The sequence below is a fragment of the Eptesicus fuscus genome, chromosome 10, assembly GCF_027574615.1.
Source record: "Eptesicus fuscus isolate TK198812 chromosome 10, DD_ASM_mEF_20220401, whole genome shotgun sequence".
NCBI lineage: Eukaryota > Metazoa > Chordata > Mammalia > Chiroptera > Vespertilionidae > Eptesicus > Eptesicus fuscus.
The window spans coordinates 141,137-147,606 of NC_072482.1; the positions used below are offsets into that span (position 1 = coordinate 141,137).

General features: G+C 47.1%; 1 non-coding gene across 1 annotated transcript; it reads left to right on the plus strand.

The window, feature by feature from the left end:
* The first annotated feature begins 1,938 nt into the window (after positions 1-1,938).
* On the plus strand, positions 1,939-2,010 carry TRNAA-AGC (transfer RNA alanine (anticodon AGC)). The gene has a single exon. It is a non-coding gene; the product is annotated as a tRNA-Ala (tRNA).
* The last annotated feature ends 4,460 nt before the right edge of the window (positions 2,011-6,470 follow it).

Here is a 6,470-nt window from a genome sequence, read left to right on the forward strand (position 1 = left end):
CTGGAAACCCGTGCCATCTCACTAACCAATGCCACCCCAACAAACCTGATCGGAAAAAACAAAAAGACACGCAGAGGAGCAACAGGCCTGCTGACGCGGAAGGAGCCCTGAGAAGCAGACCCTTCAGACAGGGGAGCCGCGAGGGCCCAGCCCGCACACCTGTGAGACACAATCGTGTTGTTTTCAATCCACTGAAGTGCGGAGTACTAGTCCGCAACGGATAACACTCGGTATTCCTAGCAAGCTGTTTTTTACGTTTCTCTTAGGGGAATAATTGTTTCTTAAGAAAAACAATGGTTATCGGTTTCTCTCAAGATTGCAGACAGACTTATCAGAAACTACATCCTTGAAAATCAAACAGCAGCGCTAACTGAAATAAGGCTTTAAGGACATTCATACATCCATCTCAGGTAAAAACTGCTGTTTAAACTTTAACCCCGCTCTTTTGGCGCCTGCACGCACTTGCTTGCTTAGACAATAGGGTAGCTACCTCAGCCCCCAGACTGAGACCTGGAAACTCACATAAATCCATCCCACATCACAAGGTCATTTCCCTGAGCCCGTGGACCAGAACCAGAGGAGACGGATTCCCACTGACTCAGTGGCTCCAGGAGTCGACTCCCTTTAGAGGTCATTAACCCTGCTCAGTCCTGCTTTTGTACAATCTGCTTTCGCAAGGGAGGTCCGCATTCCAATGTATTTAGCATTTAGAACAAAGGGAAATTCTTGTGGTTTGGACCTTTAAAAGGGCTGCCTTCACCTGGGTCGTGAGGGTGGCCACCTGCGTGTGGTGCCCTCGCGGCCGTCCTGGCCAGTTCAGTAAATCCTCGCCTGCTTTTTAATCAATCAGCAGCCTCCGGTGGTCTTATTCTGACTCCAGGGTTCGACCCCACAACACTAACTAAGATGTGTGCCTCCTCTGTCACGTTTCTCTCTTCATCTTGAAAAAGACCTGGCCTTAGGAGGCTGCCGAACGCGAGGGTGGGGACCGACCGTCCGCACGCCCGGCCGCCGGCTGGACCTACTTCCGGCCACTCCTGGGCTCTGCGAGCGGCCCGCCACGTCCTCCGCGCGGACAGGAGCAGCCCCTCGGCAGGCGCGATGAGCCACGCTGGCGGGGTCGGGGGCGCTTCCCGCCTCCTCTCCGCGGTTTCTCCCCCAAAACGCGGGGCTGCGCGCGCCTCCGCCTGCGCCCCTGCCGCCGCCGGGCGCTCCCGCATTTTCACGGGGCATCCCGGTCGATTCTTCTAGATTTGCTCACCGACCTCCGTATCCGGGACCTTCTCTTTGTGCCCCTCGGTGAGGAATGGGTCCCAGGGCCGGAGGAGTGCGCCCGGACCGGGCTCGGGCCGCGTCTTCCCTCCGGCCTGGGACTCAGCAGCCGGTTCTCGTCTCGGCGGAGTTATCCTCTTGGGCTGACAGCGGGCCTGTGGCTGCAGGGTGCCACCCCGCGTCTGTCCCCTGGAGCCCCCCCAGTTTCCAGGAGGGAGGAAGGAGTTTGGTTTGGGCGGCAGAGACCCCTCCGTGGCTTTTTGCTTTCTAAGAGAAGGTGCGCCGCAGGGTCTGGGGTCCGGGAACGGGGTGCAGAAATGGGGAGGGAAATTGGGCTAGTTTGGTAGATTCCATCATTAAGCAGTCATTGGCAAAGCGTTTTTAGTTTTCCTGTAAGGATCTTTGTTTTGTCTTGCTTAGCTTTTGGGGAAAAAAAAAAAAGAGGAAAACTCAGAAAAAAAAGTGGGAGAATGTTTCTTACTGAGATTTCTGATACCAGTATATTCTCGTCAGAATATCTGCAAGAGTCAGAATTCCTTGGAAAGCGATTGTAATAAAAAATCCTAACTCTCGGTTATGACAGAGCAAATTATATTTACTTTTTTTAATGCAGATTTGTGTTTCTTTTAAAAGAAGATAGTTTAGATAACCCTACTTACAGGAGGTGGGGATGTAGCTCAGTGGTAGAGCGCATGCTTAGCATGCATGAGGTCCTGGGTTCGATCCCCAGCATCTCCAGGTGATTTTGTTTCCTAACCTAAGAAACATCATCTGATTTACCCGCAAATCAATATTTTCACTACGGGCTGGGGGAGGAGGCGGGGATGATAGGGACCCCACCCCCTTCTCAGGTCTCACATTTTTGAGGCTGTGCAAACTAAATACAGAAATAAATCAGCTGCTTTCAAACGGAGCCGGAGCTGCCAGGCCACAGGGGCGGGCTGGTAAGTCTCAGGCCTCAGATGTCGGACGGGGGGAATGGCTTGGCCTGGCCCAGGGCAACATTGTGTCCCAAATAACTGCTTACAACGATAAAAAAAAAAAAAAAAAAAGTGGGAATTATAACTACTAGGCTGACTAGCAGACTGAAAGCTAAAAGCATTGTTTAGAATAGCATCATCACGCTGTTTCCAGCACTAATAGAAATGCCTTCTGCCACTGATGCAATCATTGCCTCCCTTTCTCATCAGTGCCCCTTGTTTTTGTCTCCTAATTGGAAAACTATTGGGACTTCTGCCTAAATTAGTGTGGCCAGGGCAGCTATTGTTATTCGTGTGCAGTAAGCGCTTGCAGTCTCTCACTTTGAAAAGCCCTTTTATTTTTAGGTCAGTGAGACTCAATAACAGAAAAGCCGATTTCAGCAGGAGCTCTCTAAAGAAAACACACAGTTCCCAGCCAGAGCTGCGCAAGTATTAGATAAATCTAGCTTCTGAAACCCTGGCAGTTCTCTCAGAAGCCCAGCACCAAGGAGTGAAATAGAAACATTTGGACACAAACATGCTTCCCTCAGTGGTGAGTTCACATTCCCAGGACTGGACCCCTTCTATCTTGGTCATTTTTGTAACCTCAAAATTTGCCTCCCTGATTCTAACACAAACTCACTTCAATTCTTTCAAACAAACAAAAATCCACTTACCTTTCTAAACCTGACCATTTGAGACCATTCATGTGGGTCAAGACTTTCTTGGCTAAAATGATGGCTTATTACCTTTCCGAATGACAGATCCCTTGTATCACAGCGCTTTTGCCTCAATTTCCAATTTGTAACACCCTGTCACATTAACAAGTGAGGGACATTTAGATACCGGTTTTCTGTGGTTTTGGGTTTGTTCTCAGCCAGACCTTTAGCAAGGCCCCTGTGGCTGTGGTTAAGTCAGAGACTAGTGCCACAGGGCGAGAGCTCCTTGTCAAAAACTAGGAATGGCTACCATCCCATATGTCAGGTCTTTAATGTTCTGGTCTGAAGCTGTACGCGTTAATAATGAGGATTTTTTTCAATAGATGGAGTTACACATATGTTGATATATATGCGATTTGATGTGTATGCTATTTTGTTGTATTGACAGCAAGCTTCAAAACTTCATATGTCAAATATTCTGAAGGTGTTAACATCATAGATATTTTTTACGCTTAAAAATGTTGAATTTCGTGCCAAAAAAAGAGCATTTGCGGGAAGTTTTAATTCATTACTTTATTTTGAAGAAAAGTGCTGCTGAAAGTTAGCGTATACTTCGGGAAGCTTATGGTGAACATGCTCCATCTCAAGATACTTGTGAACGCTGGTTTAAACGCTTTAAAAGTGATGATTTCAACGTGAAAGACAAAGAACGTCCAGGTCAACCAAAAAAGTTTGAAGACCAACAATTACAAGCATCATTGGATGAAGATGCGTGTCAAACTCAAAAACAACTTGCAGAAAGATTAAACGTTGCTCAGCAATTTTTGATCATTTACAAGCAATGGAAAAGATTTTAAAGGAAGGAAAATGGGTGCCACATCAACTGAACGAAAGACAAATGGAAAATTGAAAAGTCATCAGTAAAATGTTGTTTCAACAGAATGAAAGAAAGTCTTTTTTGCATCGAATTTGTGACTGGCGATGAAAAGTGGATTTATTTTGAGAATCCCAAATGCACAAAATCATGGGTTGATCCAGGTCAACCATCAACATCGACTGCAAGGCCAAATCATTTCAGAAAGAAGACAGTGCTCTGTATTTGGTGGGATCAGGAAGGTGTGGTATATTATGAGCTTCTAAAACCAGGTGAAACCGTTAATACTGATTGCTACCAACAAAAATAATCAATTGATGACACACCATCACACACTTCAAAACCAGTTAAAGACACGTTAAAAGATCTTGCCTGGGAAGTATTAACCCACTCGCTGTATTCACCAGACCTTGCTCCTTCAGATGACCACTTGTTCCCATCAATGGCACCTGCACTTTCTGAGCAGCACTTCAAAACGTAGGAAGTGGAAAATTGGGTCTCTGAATGGTTTGCCTTCAAAACAAGAGAAGTTCTATTGGGACGGTATCCACAAATTACCTGAAAGATGGGGGAAATGTATAGCTAGTGATGAACATTACTTTGAACAAAGCACTTTGGATGTTTCTCTTAAAATTATCGTGTTCTCTTTGATCACAAAACCCGCCATTATTAACCGGTATCCCTGTATTAGCTGCTGTTAACTCCAGGCTGCATCAGCCTGTGCATCATTTATGGAGCGATTGTTCTTGCCTGTGTCTGTTACAGGCTATAATAATGTGTCTTTGATGAGCTTTAATGACTTTTAATGATAGGGAGCCGGGCACGCAGTAGGAATAGAGCATGGCTGTCTAACAACGGTTCACCCGCTGACTACAGATGAGAAGTTTTCTCACAGACCCGGGCCCTGGAGGACGAAACAGGCTGTACGAGATAAGATGCCTCAGTGGGTCCATGACTCAGAAAAGAAATGCATTTTGAGAACAGACCAAGGACAGGGCACGCTCTGATTTGGGGCTGTGCCCGCACCCTGACCCTCGGGGTTTACCTCAGGAACGCTGACCATTGTCCAGTCCCAGGCGCGGGCCGAGCTGTGGGTGACATCACAGAAGATTGGCCGCCTTGTTATCCGGCTTTGAGCTCCTGCAGGCCGGACTGCAGCCCCTCCCCTCCCCTCCCCTCCCCTCTCCCTGTTACACTCGCAGCTGCACGTAGCTGTGGGCTCCCTCGTGTGCGTAACCAGCCCACTGTGAGGGGCAGAGCAGAGTTCCCAGGGTGGCTGGCTGCTCTCCACGCTGCCCGCAGGACTGGAATGGACGCTCATATACGACCCAGCCCTCTCTCTGCTTAGTGTGGCTCAGGTAGTGACAGGCAGCCCGGACGCCTTGGTTGTCCAGTTACAATAACACTTTGACCTAAATTTAAAATAGTAGCCATAGCACCTGCCACCTGATCAGTCGGTAAGGAACACTCACAGACCTTTCCTTGCTTCTTCCTCACATATTGAACGTGCCATGCTACTCACGGTCAGGCCAGCATGTGTGAAATACCAGTTCTCCTCACAGCCAGTTCTGACTGTGGTATCCTTATCCCTTTCCACTCTTCACCTTGCGTTCTTCGTTATTGCTTTAGATTGCCAGGTTGTGATTAACCTGGTTAAAGACTTCTTGTGATTTCTCTATCCCAGATCACATGAAAAGACTCTCCTTTAATTTAACCACTAATAAGTTTAGGTACAGTTTAAGAGCAGTACCCTAACTAAATTATTTTATCTGGTAGGTCAAGTGTGCTGTGGGTAATGGAAGGGATAAGAAAAAGCAATATGTTCCTCTTAGACCTCAAATTTCTTTAAATTTAAAGCAGTGGTTCTCCAACTTGGCTGTACATTGGAATCACCTAGAGCGCTCTCAAACTTTCTGATGCCTGGACCCCACTCAGAGATTCTAGTTTAGTTGGTCAGGAGTGTGGAATGGACACTGGCATTTTAAAAAGCTTCCTCGGTGATTTGAATATGCAGTCAAGGTTGAAAACCATTGACCTAGAAAATCCCTATTTAAATGAGCTCCAAATATCTCTAAAGGCAGGAGGCATGGAGATGTGCCCCTCTGCTGGTGCCTTCTTTCCTTCATTTTTCTAAGCTTGTCCAGAGCCACTCAGGAAGCCACAATCACACGCACAGTAGAATAGGCCGATAGGATGTAACTTAATTAGTCCATGCACAGTTCTGCTAGGTAGAGAGAAGCTTCCTCTCTCTCTCTCTCTCTCTCTCTCTCTCTCTCTCTCTCTCTCTCTCTCTCTCTCTCTCTCCTACAACAGCTGTCCAAGGGCTGTGAAGTGGGAACTGCCACTAGCTAAACGCCTGGTTTGCAAAGCTGGTCAACAAGAAGAAAGTGGGTTCTGTGATAAGGAGGGCCTTTTGCTGAAAGCCAATTCCAGCATATCAGCAGGGCTAAATCATCCGGAGATGGCTGAGGGCATTTCCCCAAACCTGAAAAGGATGCATAAATTGATTGCTTGCTGCCAGACAGCTAAGGGCATCTTAATCTACTTGTTATTGCCTCCTACTGGCCAAACACCTGAACAGCCGGAGGCAATTCACCAATCTGACAATGGATTCTGTGTACCAAACCCTGGCCTTTGAAGTGTATATATATCTTGCCTTAGGACGATTTGTGTTCATAAAAAGCAAGGGGTCCTGAGGCTCCCCAT